This window comes from Rhinatrema bivittatum, chromosome 9 (genome assembly GCF_901001135.1).
Source record: "Rhinatrema bivittatum chromosome 9, aRhiBiv1.1, whole genome shotgun sequence".
NCBI classification, from domain to species: Eukaryota; Metazoa; Chordata; class Amphibia; order Gymnophiona; family Rhinatrematidae; genus Rhinatrema; species Rhinatrema bivittatum.
The window spans coordinates 33,978,660-33,992,426 of record NC_042623.1 but is presented as its reverse complement, the minus strand read 5'-3'; the positions used below and the strand labels follow the sequence as shown (position 1 = coordinate 33,992,426).

Here is a 13,767-nt window from a genome sequence, read left to right as displayed (position 1 = left end):
CCATTACCTCTTGTTTTAGAATTTCCTTTATTTATTTATTTATTTATTTATTTATTTTATATACCGACGTTCGATCGAGATATCACATCGGTTTCCAGATAACTAAAAGAATAGGGTAGTAACAGCCCTATTTTACATTATAACATTGTAATAAATATAATAAATTATAACATTGTAATAAAATATAACGAATTATAACAGAAATAACAGGATAACATGGAACATTTGATATAGTATATAACATATGTACATAAATGACTTGTTGATGAGGATATTTTAAGGTTAAGGTTGGCAAGGAGGGTTGAAAGGGGGAGGGGGGGATAGGTGGGAGGAAGGTGGTGCAAGGGAGGGAAGATGGTGGTGCGAGATGCTTGTGTAGGGGGCGTGGTGTGTTGCAGTTGCATTTGGGCTTTCCAACAAAGCATAGCAAATAATGTTTTACTAGCTGGCCAGCTATGGCTTCCCCATCATCTCAGAACCATTACAGGTGATATATCACCATACTCTAACCTTACCATCAAGCTCTGGGATAAGTGTAAAAAAATTACCCATAGGTACACAATTTTTTTCAGCTGGGACACCTATCTGCCATAATCAAGGGTTCAAGCCAGGTTTAACATTAGGTACCTTCTCCCAATGGCATGAATTGGGATTACAGGTATAGGGACAGTTGTGGGAACAGGGTACAATAGTACATTTTAGAAAGCTCCAAGATAGATTCAATTTACCACTGGCAGATAATTTTGCCTATATACAGTTAACCCATTATATCACTTCCCCACGTATAAAGCAGCAATTACAAGCAGAGAAATCTTTGTTTGAGGGATGATACTTTTCAGCGAATACACGCCAAAAATTGATCTCTAAGATGTATTCTTATTTTATTGGGTAAGGAGAGCGTTCAACCGCCTCACATTCAAGCCTGGGAGACAGAAATGGGGGAAACTCTGGAGGAAGAGGAATGGGATTTATGTTATGCTTTTATTAAACGCAGCTCTATTTCATCAGCACTTATGGAAAATGGTTACAAGCTACAATACCGTCGGCGTCTTACTCCAAGATTAAATAAGATCTATCCCTCTGTCTCTAATCAATGTTGGAGAAAATGTGGAACCGAAGGAACAATGCTTCACATATGGTGGTCTTGTCCGGATGTTTCTAGTCTCTGGGACACAGTTTTTCGAATACTTTCCGAAATGTTTGGGTGGTGGGTAGTCAAAGATCTTAAATGCTGTTTACTGACGTATCCTTTTTTAGATCTTAATAAATACCAACAGATATTAGCGGCTCAGATTATTTTAGCAACTCGTGTGGTGATTGCAGCTGCTTGGAAACAGGAGTCGTGCCCAGGAATGATGAAGGTTAGAAGGCGACTGTCCTCTGTCTATTATTTAAATAAACTGACAGCGATCAAACTGGACACCACAGACAAATTCAACAAAATCTGGCACCCCTACGAGGAATGGGTATTGAAAACTGCTGATTGATGCATGGACCTGTGGGCTGTGGTAGATAACACACGTGACAGTGAACTTTTCTCTTTTTCATTATCAATTAGGTCAGCTAATCACTTACATTTTCTCTTAGGCGATGAATGATCAAAAGGTAACGGGGTGGGTAGGGAAGGAAAGGGGAACATGGATAAAGGAAAATTGGTCATTATTATGTATATTGATTTATTTCATACTTATATGTGGGATTGTATATGGCTGTTGAACAAACTTTAATAAACTTTCAATTAAAAAAAAAAAAGAATTTCCTTTTCACTGAAACAGGTTAGTCCAGCTTCCTCCTCAGCATTTACTGCTCTCCTCCTCTATTACTGGTTTCCATCCACAGCAGTTAACTACTCTCCCTATCCATTATATTGAGAAATTAGTAAGGGGACTAGTGACTACTAAAGGAACTACAAAAAGAACAGAGCATCAATCAGCTCCAAGTTCCAGCAAGCTCCAACAATCAAAATCAACCAGAATCAAGTTTTCACAAGCTCTGATCAAATAAACCTACTGGAGCCAATGTTTTGTAAGCCGTCTGTAAGAATTTGTATGAAACACTATAATTTATTATTAAATCTCACAACATGTTCTTCCATAAACAGATAATTCATGACTTTTGTAACAATAGAAATAAAGGAAAAATTTATATTTACCTGATAATTTTCTTTCCTTGAGTCCAGCCAGAGCAGTTCATATGTACATTGCCAGCAGATGGAGACAGTTTTGTTGATGTCACCCTTTATAGGCTCCCGTGCTGACCTCAGCCTGCCAGTACCCTCTAACTAAGCTAAGCAATTATTTACCAACTCTACCTTCCTCTGAACCAAGGGACTTCCAGGACAGCATAGTGTTATTAAACAAATATTTAAAAAAACAGACAGGTCAATAATACACTAATAAAATTTACCAGGCAACATTGCAAACTCCTTACACAAACATTATCTGCAAATTACATCAGCAGAACATCCGGTTTGTAAGCATAGTGGAGGTTCTGAAATGGTCTGCCTGGACTCAAGAAAACGAAATTCAGGTAAGGATAAAATTTCTCCTTTCTTTTCATCCAGGCAGACCAGTTCAGATGTAAGGGACGTACCCAAGCTATTTCTGCACTTGGTGGACTATTTATTTATTTAATACTTTTTTATATCGACATTCATGATAAAGGTCATATCATATCGGTTTACAATGAACAGGGGGTTATAACATTAACCTTAACATAGAAGAAGAGGCAAAAGTTACAATAAAACAGGGGTAATGGAACTCGGGAGATGAAGAAGTCAGAAGTAGAAAGGTAACTCGGTAACTATAACAAATCAATTACAATGTCTGAGATGGCGTGCACTGAATAGAAGGCCTTAGTATATGATCTGTGGCATAGCTGATGTAGGCCTGGGTTAGGGGAAGGATTGTTGAAACAGCCAGGTCTTAAGTTTTTTCCTGAATGTCAACAAGCAGGGTTCCTGTCTGAGATCGGGGGGATAGCATTCCAGATGGCTGGTCCCGCTGTCGAGAAGGCCCTTTCTCTAGTGGTTGACAGATGGGTGGATTTGGTAGAAGGGGTGTGCAGGGATCCTTTGTAAGCTTCTCTGATAGGTCTTGAAGAAGTGTGGAGTCTGAGTGGGAGTTGCAGGTCGATGGGGACCTGGTGGTGAATGGTTTTATGAATGATGGTAAGGGATTTGTGAAGGATTCTAAAGCTTATTGGTAGCCAATGCAGATCTCTGAGGATGGGCGTGATATGATCTCTTCTGTTGGTGTTTGTTAGGATTCTAGCGGCTGCGTTTTGGACTACTGCCAAACCCGCTCTTAATACCTCTGAGCCAAAACAAGCTGTTTCTCTGGCTCTAATATCCAGATGATATTGCTTTGAAAAGGAATGCAATAATGACCAAGTTGCAGCCTTAGTTGGCAAAAAACAAACAAAGCTCCACCTACATGGCCACCTGAGCTTTTGTGGCATGCGCCTTCAATTTCCTGGGCAAGGATTTCCCCTTACTAATGCATGCCTCTGTAATAGCTTCTTTTATCCAATGCGCCAAAGTAGACTTTGAAGCCATCTCACCTTTTCTTGGACCTCCATGAAAGGATAAAAAGATGATCTGACCTTCTGAATATAATTCTTGACCTTCAAAATACAATACTGTCTACAGAAGGAAGGAAGAAAAATCACCTAAGATGGAAGAAAAGGTACCATTAAAATCCTAACAGCTTTGTGAGAAAACACCAGAAACGGCTCCCTGCATGACAGCACTTGTAACTCAGAAACTTGTCTTGCAGAACATATTGCTACTAAGAAGGCAGTATTGATGGAAAGAAGTTTAATGGAAATCTTCTTCAGAAGCTTGAAGGGAGAATCCACTCAGTAATTGAGGGCTAGATTCAAATTCCAAGATGGAAAAGAATCCCTCATCAGAGGCCTGATGTACTTCACTCCCCTGAGGAAATAGGAGACATCCAGATGGGAAAAGAAAGGTCTACCTAGGTCCCAATCCCTAACTCAGGGGTGGGCAATTCTAGTCCTCGAGGGCAGCAAACCAGTCTGGTTCTCATGATATCCTAATACATATCAATACAATAGATTTGCATACAACTGAGGCAGGGTGCATGCAAATCTCTCTCATGCACATGCATTAGGGATATTTATTTATTTATTTAGCACTTTTATATACCGATTTTCCAATAACAGAGCTACTGATCAATTCGGTTTACATTCTGAACAGAACAATGACAAGTTAATGTCTTACAATGAACAGGTAAAAGTAACTTGGATACAGCTATATGGGGTAATAACATAACATAACGTAAATGCTACAGAGCCTAATGTAGGCTAAAACAAAGAAGCAAGGTATCAATCTGGGAATGGATTTAAGTCTGTTAAGGATTCAAAGAAGGCCTGAGAGTTCTGGATATGATCTATATAGTTCTCTGGGGGGGTTACTAAAGAAGGGTCCTTGGCATGAATAGTTCGGCAGGCTGTTGCTTATGAGAACGCTTGATTGAATAACCAAGTCTTAAGTCTTTTTTTAAATATAGTGGGGCATTGCACTAATCTGAGGTCTGATGGGAGAGTGTTCCAGAGTTTGGGCCCGGCTGTAGAGAAGGCTCTTTTACTTAATGATGACCTTATCGGTGGAATCTGAAGGTTGTTTTTGTAGGCTTGTCTCACTGGCCTGGTAGAGGTGTGTAGTTTGAGAGGGATTTTGAGCTCGAGTGGGGCAAAGTTATGTAGTGCCTTGTGGATTGATGAAAGCACTTTGAAGTGTATTCTGAATTTAACGGGAAGCCAGTGTAGGTCTTTTAAGATAGGAGAGATGTGTTCTCTTTTGTTAGTCTTGGTTAGGATCCTTGCAGCCGCATTTTGCAACATCTGAAGTGGTTTTATGGCGTTAGCAGGGAGGCCCAATAGAAGTGCATTGCAGTAATCTATTTTTGTGAGAATGATTGCTTGTAGAACTAATCGGAAGTCTTGAAAGTGGAGGAGTGGTCTCAGTCTTTTTAAGACTTGTAATTTGAAGAATCCATCCTTTACGATGTTCTTGATGAGAGATCTGTAATTCATTTGGTTATCTAGTATTACTCCTAGATTTCTGACTTGTGGTGAGAGAGTTGGTTGTGAGGACAGGTTGTTAATTGATTGTGTGTAGGTTCCGTCTTGGGAGATGAGGAGGTATTCTGTTTTGTTCTGATTAAGGATCAAATTGAGGCTAGAGAGCAAGTTGTTGATGGCATGTTGGCATGAGTTCCAGAAGTCCAGGGTTTTTTGGAGAGATTCGGTAATTGGAATCAGAATCTGAACATCGTCTGCGTATAGATAGTATATGAGATTTAGATTGAGGAGGAGCTGGCAGAGTGGGAGGAGGTATATATTGAATAAGATTGGAGAGAGTGAGGATCCTTGTGGGACTCCCAAGTTGCAGTTGACTGGTTGAGATTCATCCTTGTTGACTTTGACCTTATACTGTCTGTTCTGTAAAAATGATATAAACCAGTTTAGTGCCACATCTCTAATTCCAATGTCTGACAGACGATCTATTAAAGTGTTATGGTTTACCGTGTCAAACGCTGCGGTTAGGTCTAGGAGGATGAGAAGACAGGGCTGTCTTTTTTCCAGAGTCAGTAAGATGGAGTCCGTTAATGAGATTAGGAGGGTTTCCGTGCTTCGAGATTTGCGGAAGCCGTACTGCGACGGGGAGAGGATGTTGTTATCGTTTAGGTATTTTGTTAATTGTTTATTTACAACTCGTTCCAAAATTTTTGCGATGAAGGGTAGATTAGCTATTGGGCGAAAATTGAAAAGGGATATCCTGAAAACCTGACTGGTTTGCAGTCCTCAAGGACCGGAATTGCCCACCCTAGCCCTAAATGATACTATAACATCTATCTGTATTTTCAGAGAACTGAGAGCTAAACCCTTATCTAAACAATTTTGAAGTAACTGTAGAATATCTAGCACTGCACCTTCCTTGTTGACAAAGGAAAATGAGTTTCTTACCTGATAATTTTCATTCATGTAGTACCTAGGATCAGTCCAGACTGCTGGGTTATGCCTCCCCTCCAGCAGATGGAGTCAGAGAAAATCTGTACAGCACCCCCTAGATATACTGGTGTGCCACCTGCGATCCCTCAGTATATAGAATATCAAAGCAGAATGAAACATATAATCATCCACTGCTGCTGAATAGTAAACACTCTTAACTCAACCAATGACTAGACCAAGTAAGTATATTGCTTTGAAGACCCAAACAAACCTGTCTTCCTATATGAACAGATAAAACCCTGTAAAACTTGCCTGAAACTACGCATCAACACGTATACCGATACTCTGCAGCTGCAGGAACTGTAAGGAGACAAAGGAACAGAAAGAGATACGAGCGGACTCTCCAGAACAGACAGACTTGGGCAGGCGTCTGGACTGATCCTAGGTACTACAGGAACGAAAATTATCAGGTAAGAAACTAATTTTCCTTTCCTTGTACATACCAGGATCAGTCCAAACTGTTGGGATGTACCCGAGCCGCCTTAAATGGGGTGGGACCGAGAGTCCCACTCAAATCACACTGCTACTGAAAGAATCCGCTGACGGATCACGAACATCCAATCGATAATGTCTAGCGAATGTGTGTAAGGACTTCCAAGTGGCCGCCCTGCAAATCTCTTGAGAAGACACAAACTGAGTTTCAGCCCATGATGCCGCCTGAGAACGAAGAGAGTGAGCCTTAAGCCCATCCGGTACAGGCCGTCCGCACCCAATGTATGCGGAAGCAATCGCACTTTTCAACCAGCGGGCGACAGTAGACTTGGAAGCCTGACAACCCTTTTTGGGACCATTCCACAAAACAAATAGATGATCCGATTGTCAAAAATCATTAGTCACCTCCAAGTACCGCAGAAGTGCCCGACGGACATCCAAACGCCTCAGATCCCGACCTTGAGAAGATCGGATATCCTCCTCAGAAAAGGCAGGTCATTCCAACGCCTGATTCACGTGGAAGGCCGAAACCACCTTAGGCAAGAAAGAAGGGCTATTCTCAGAGTGATTCAAACCCTTTTAAGTTCCAGGAAGGGTTTGAATCACTCTGAGAATAGCCCTTCTTAATTAAATGATGCCTCGTAAGTGCCAAGCCGGATCGAGCCAGATCTTATAGAAATGACAGCAGAAAAAGACCAAAATGGTCCATCTAGCCTGCCCAGCAAGCTTTCCAAGGTAGTTACTGCCGTTCCATGCAGGTTACCCTCATGTTTCTCTTAAGTAACTGCCACTCCGTGCCAGTTACCCCCACATTTCTGTTAAGGATAGTAGCTGCCGCTCCGAACAGGTTACCCCCAAGCTTTTTTATTTATTCCCATCCTCTAGCCTTTAGGGATCCACAGTGTTTATCCCATGCCCCTTTGAAATCCTTCACAGTTTTAGTCTTCACCACTTCCTCCGGAAGGGCATTCCAGACATCCACTACCCTCTCAGTGAAGAAATATTTCCTGACATTGGTTCTAAGTTTTCCTCCCTGGAGTTTCAAATCGTGACCGCCAGTTCTACTAAATTGTTTCCAATGGAAAAGGTTTATTGACAACCATGGATCATTAAAAACCTTTCAAGTATTTTTATTTATTTATTTATTTATTTAAAATCTTTTCTATACTGTCGTTAAGTATTTTATTTTATTTATCTGTTTTTTTGTATACCGACATTCAGTCATATCCGTCACATAGGTTCACATACAACAAAAAAGATAAACAGTTACAATGTGAAGAATATAAAAATTGTGTTACATAGAATAAGAGAGAATTATAGTGGAGAGGAAAAATGAAAAAGAATAAGTAGAGTAAAAATTAAAGTAGAGTAAAAATTAATATATAATTATAATAACTATATTGAAAAGCTTTTAGGAATAGTAAAGTTTTTAAATTCTTTTTGAAGGTTTGAGTAGAAGTTTCCAGTCTTAATTCAATAGGAAGTGAATTCCACAATGTTGGACCAGCAATTGAGAACGCACGTTGTTTTGTTGAGGTAAGACGGGATCTCTTCTAGGTGGTATTTCAAGAAGACCAGTGTTAGAGGATCGTAGGGATCGCCTTGAGATTTGGAAAGATATGGTTGTATCTATCCAGTTTGTCGTAGTATACCATCACAACGGTTAACAGTGAGGCACATATATACATCTTTGGAAAATATATAAGTTAATACTATCTATAGGAAGTGCCATTAAGGTCCGGTAACATAGTTTTGTAATAAAGACTATTTGCAAAAAGTTAAAGATCTTGTCCTTTTTCTACGTTTCACAGTATCTGAAGGTCTGTATCATAGCACCCCTGCTCCTCCTCTCCTCCAGGGTATACATTGGAGAAATTACTTACCTGATAATTTCGTTTTCCTTAGCGTAGACAGATGGACTCAGGTTCGTGCTGCACTAGACCCTGGGACCTTTTGTCATGTGCCAACCATAATGGAACTCTGTCCAGCAGCTTGACTATATCCACATACCAAGAACACCTGAGCCAGTTGGTTGCCACCAGAATCACCAGAACCCGATGCCTGGAAATCTTAACTATTCTGCTCACCAGTGGCCATGAAAGACAGACATAAAGAAGTTCATCCTGCATACTGGAGTGGAAATGTAAATTAGTGGTTACAGCAACAAGCTCTAAACCAAAGAAGCTAGGGTTCAAATCCCACTGCTGCTCCTTGTGACCTTAAGCCAACTTTTCCCAATCGGCATGCTGAGGCACAGTACTGTGCCATGGCTGGAGTGCCTGTGTGCCATGGCTGCAGTCTTTATTTTGCCTTTCCCTCTGGGCCTTCAGGATGTCCTCCCACCAGCAGGGGGCATCAAAGAGCAGCGCTTAGCAGCTGATCCTGCTTTCCCTCTGCTGGTTCTCTGCAATGGAAACAGCACAAGGCCCTGTAGGTTTGTGAGACCTGTTGGTCCCATGCAGTTCAGATTGCAGGGGGAAACTGGCAAAAGAGGAAGCAGCAGCACTTGGTAAGCCTGCTCCCAGACTTTTGCTGTTCAAGGACTGGGAGTGGGGTGGGGAAAGGGACAGCTGATGATGCCAGGATATGGATATGGGGGACAGGGAAGCTGATTATGCCAGGAGTTGAGGGAGAAAGAAGATAATGATGAGCGGTGGAGGGATAGGGAAGATGATGATGGTGGGGGAAAGGAGTGGAGAGAGAGGGAAGATGATGATGCCAGGAAGTAAGGGAGAGGGCAAGTGATTCCAAGGGGTGGAGGAAAAGGGAAGAGAAGGTGCTTGGCATGGGGGTTGGTGAAAGAGGAAAGTTGATGATAATGCCAGGGTGTGAGGGAGAGGGGTGGAGGCAGAGGGAAGGAGATAATGCTAGATGGAGGGAGATGGAAGGTGAGGATGATTGGGGGGGGGGGGGGTGAAGGGATAGAAAAGATCATGTTGATGCGAGTGGTTGGGGGGGAAGAGGTGGTGGAAGGTGATGATGATGCCTGGGGGTGGGGGAGAGGGATGGAGGGAAAGGGATGATACCAGGATATGGGAGAGAGGGGGCTAGGAGTAGAAGGAAAGGGAAGGTGTAAAGATTCCAAGGGTGAGGAGGTGGAGAAAGAAGGTGATGATGCCAGGAAGTGAGGGAGAGGGGTAGTGGAGGAAGGTGATTATAATGCCTAGGGGTGGGGAGAGAGGTGGAGTAAAAGGGAAGGTGATGGCAGAGAGTGGGGGAGAGGGAAAAGCATGATGATAATAGCAGGGGAGGTGCAGAAGATAGGGAGGGGGAGAAAAGGTGATGATTCCAGGGAGTGAGAGAGAGGGGTAGAGGGAAAGGGATGGTGGTGATGATGATGATGCCAGGGGCAAGGAGAAGAGATGGTGGAGAGAGGTAATGTGATGATGCCAGGGGGTAGGGGAGAAAGGTAGAAGGAAAGGGAAAAAGGTGATGATGATAATTCCAGGGGTGGGGGGAGGGGAAGAGGGAGAGGGAAGGTGATAAAGGGGGGTGGGAGAAGAGGGATGGTGGTGATAATGTGAGGGGAGGGGAGGGGAAGAGATGATGGGAGAGGAAAGGTGATGATAATTTCAAGGGGTGGGGGAGGAGTGGAGGAGAGGAAAGGTGATAATGATGGGGGGTAGGAGAAGAGGAATGATGGTGATAATGCGAGAGGAGAAAAGATGTTGGCAGAGGGAAGGTGATGATAATTCCAGGGATGGGGGAGGGGTGGAGAGAGAGGGAAAGTGATGATAATGAGGGGGGGTAGAAGGAGAGAGATGGTGATGATAATACAAAGGGAGGGGGAAGAGATGGTGGGAGAGGGAAGGTGGTGGTGGTGATGATGATGATGATGCCAGGGGGTAGGGAAGAGAATGAGGGCTAGAGAAAGTGATGATGAATCCAGGGATGGGGGAAAAGCAAGGGAAGAAGAAGATAATGCCAGGGGAAGGGGTGATTATAATGATGGGGAAATGGGAGGGAGGGAATGGTAATGGTGCCAAGGGATGGGAGGAGTGAGAAGGTGATGATGATGCCAAAGGGATGGGGGGCAAGGGAAGAGAAGAGGAAGTGGTTGATATGCCACAATAAAGTGAATTCTATGCTAGGTGTGCCGCAAAACAAAAAAGGGTGGGAAGCATTGCCTTAGGCAACTCACTTTACCCTCCCTTGCCTCAGGTACTAATTTACAGCCTGATTTACTAAGACTTTTCTCCCATTTTGCCTCTATGAGAAAAATCCTTAGTAAAAGACGCTTACATTGTAAGTCCTTTGAGGATATCTATAGTACCTGAATGTAATCCGCTTTGAAATATCTGAAAGGTGGAATATAAAACAGATAATTCATAAATAACACATCAAGCCCTGGTGATTTTGTTTCCTTCCTTCTGCTGTAAAACTTGCTGATTTTGGCATTCTTGTTGGATACCATTAAGTCTATTACTGGATGTCCCCTTTGAACCATTATTTGCGAAAAGGCATTTGATGACACTGCCCCTTCTCCAGAATCCAAGACATTCTGGCTAGAAGTTCCAATAAAGGACCTGTCTTGGCAGACACCAGAGGGCTTTTGGCTCTCCTTTGGCAGTTGACATAAGCAACTAATGTTGCATTGTACGATGGGATCCTTATCGCCTGATTCCTCAGGTGTAAAGTAGAGAATGGTCAATCGGATTGCCCTGGTCTCTAAATGATTGATAGACTCTGCAAACAACCATGTCGTGCCTGTGCTATTCAACCCTGGCAATGAGCTCTTCAATCAGATAGACTGGTGTCTGCTGTCAAGAGTTTTCCAAGGAAGAGACTTGAGCTACACTCCCTTTTCTAAATTCTCGAGATTCAGCCACCAGCCCAGGCTGACCCACTCATGTTCTGGGATTGAGAGCCTTAACTGGCGGATCCCACCAGGTCAAAAGGGCTTTTGCTAAGAGTCTCACATGGGCCCTTTCCCAAGGAACCAAATCCATGGACACCAGCAGCTGAAGGTAATTCCAAACTGAAAGCCTCTGCGCACTCATAGTTTATACTTTATTTCAAAGCTTCTGTATTGATTTCCTTATTAGGCAAATATGACCTTTCTTTGTGTCAAAGAGAGCTCCTAAATACTCCAAGGTCTGAGATGGCTGAAACCTGTTTTTGGTCAGGTTGATCACCCAACCAGTTTCTGTAATAATTGTATCTTTTGCTGTAGCACACTTGCTCTCCTGCATTAACTTGAATCAACCAGTTGCCCAAATCTGAATAAACCAGAATTCCTTCTATGCAAACACGCCGCCACCACTACCATCACTTTTGCAAAGATTCATGGAGCTGTAGCTAAGCCAAAAGACAGAGCTTTGAATTGAAAATATTCAGCTAACCCCACAAAATGAAGACATTTCTGATGTTACTGTCTTATAGGAATATAGAGATATGCCTCTGTTAGATCCAGTGATGTCAGGAATTCTTGTCTCACTACCAGAATCATAAATTTTAAGGTTTCCATTCTGAAATGTGGATTCTTCAGAGATCTGTTGTCTTCTCTTCAGGTCTAAAGTAGGATGGAAAGACCCCTCTTTCGGGTCTCCAAAGTAAATTGAATAGGGTCCAAGGCCCCATTGGGCACGAGGAACTGAAATAACCGCTCCTATGCTGAGAAGCCGAGCAAGAGTTCCTTGGACTACCTCTCTCTTTCTGACAGAGATACAAGGGGAGATGATGAAAACATCTGCTAAGGGACAGGAAAATCCTAGGCATATCTATTCCGAAAGATTTCTAGGGCCCATTCATCTGCATTATCTGGACCCATCTCCAGAAAAACACTAATAGACAACTGCCTGTTTTCACAATCAGAGACCTGGCCCTGAAACCTTCAGAGAGAGCCTCAGAAGACAATAGCTGCTTCCAAACCTTAGTCTTTTCCTCCTGTTTTGGAGGATTGAAAGGACTAGAATCTGTCACAGGGTCTGGTTCTCTGGCTACCAGGGTAGCAACTCATTTTGTTCTTCCTGGAAGTGCAAAAGTGATTGTGGGCCTGAGACTGTTGGAAGGAGCCCGCTTGACTTATCTTCCGGGAGATTAGGCACTTTCAAATTGTCCCAGGTTTTAGTCAGCTTCTCAAGATCATCACCAAACAAAAATCCACCCTTAAAAGGCAACTTGATTAAATTAGTCTAAGAAATGGAATACGCCAACCAATCCCTTAGGCACAATAGATGTCCTGCTGTGATGATAGATGCCGTGCTTCTTGCCATAGTACTCATCAAATCAAAACAGGCAGCCCCCAGCTCCAACTGAATTGCCTCCTCAAGAACCGAGCCCAAGAGGGGCATGGCCACGTGCATCTGAGCTCCGGCTTCTCCAAGCAAATTTTCTGTGGAATCACCGCACATCTTTTATATATGCGGCGTCCAGAAAAACTGGTTAATGAGTTTAATCAATCCTGATGGCTACAAAGAAAAAAGGACCCAAAGCGATTTCTGACTCTAAGGAGCCTGGGGAGACGGAGGAAGCCGTGGACCAGAGAGATCCTGTAATGGAGGTGGTCACGGATAGCAGCGCGATGGAAGCGAACTCGCAAGATATTCCATCTAGAGCAGAATTGTGACGATGGTTCTGTGATCTGCACAAAGATATGCGCAAAACTAAGCAGGACTTGATGGGTCTGACTGCCGAAATGAAAGAGGAGATTTCAGATATAGGACACAGGGTTGACAATTGCGACATGCGCCTGGAAGCCCAGGGCGATAAAGTTGGGAAGTTACAATCTCAATATGGCCAATTAACGCTGGAAAATGAAGACCTTCAAGCTAAAATAAAAGATTTTGAGAATCAGAATCGATAGTGCAATCTGCGATTTCGGGGTATAGCAGAGACTGATGAATGAAAGGATTACCAAGACGTGCAGAAACTGAGTGCTTTTTGCCTGGGCCAGAATCAGAATCTGGAGGCACTATCAACTGAGGGAGAAGAGGAAATAGAAAGGGCGCACCGAACCTTGGGCCCTAAGGTGGGGAATAAACCCCATGACATTGTGGCTTGTTTCCACCAATTTCCTATTAAAGAAAGAGCGTTCACAGTGGCCAGACAACAACAGACATGGCTGTGGGAGTCACACAACATCTCTGTGTTTGTGGATTTGTCATCTGTCACCATTAAGAAGAGAATGGACTTTAGGGAAGTGACTGCAGCATTATGAAGAGAGGGGGTGCTATATAGACGGCTATTTCCTTTCGGTCTAGCGATAACCATTCATGGTGTAACCTCCAAGGTTAAGGCAGTGGAGGAAGTAGAGGCCATTTTGTCAGAAGCAGGTGTATTAGTCAAGAAAGTTTCTAC

At 42.9% G+C, this 13,767-nt stretch overlaps 1 protein-coding gene across 1 annotated transcript in view; it reads right to left on the bottom strand.

Moving 5' to 3' along the window:
* NCAPH2 (non-SMC condensin II complex subunit H2) overlaps window positions 1-13,767 on the bottom strand; it is a 244,419-nt gene that overhangs the window by 66,977 nt on the left and 163,675 nt on the right. The gene's annotated exons all lie outside the window — the stretch shown is intronic.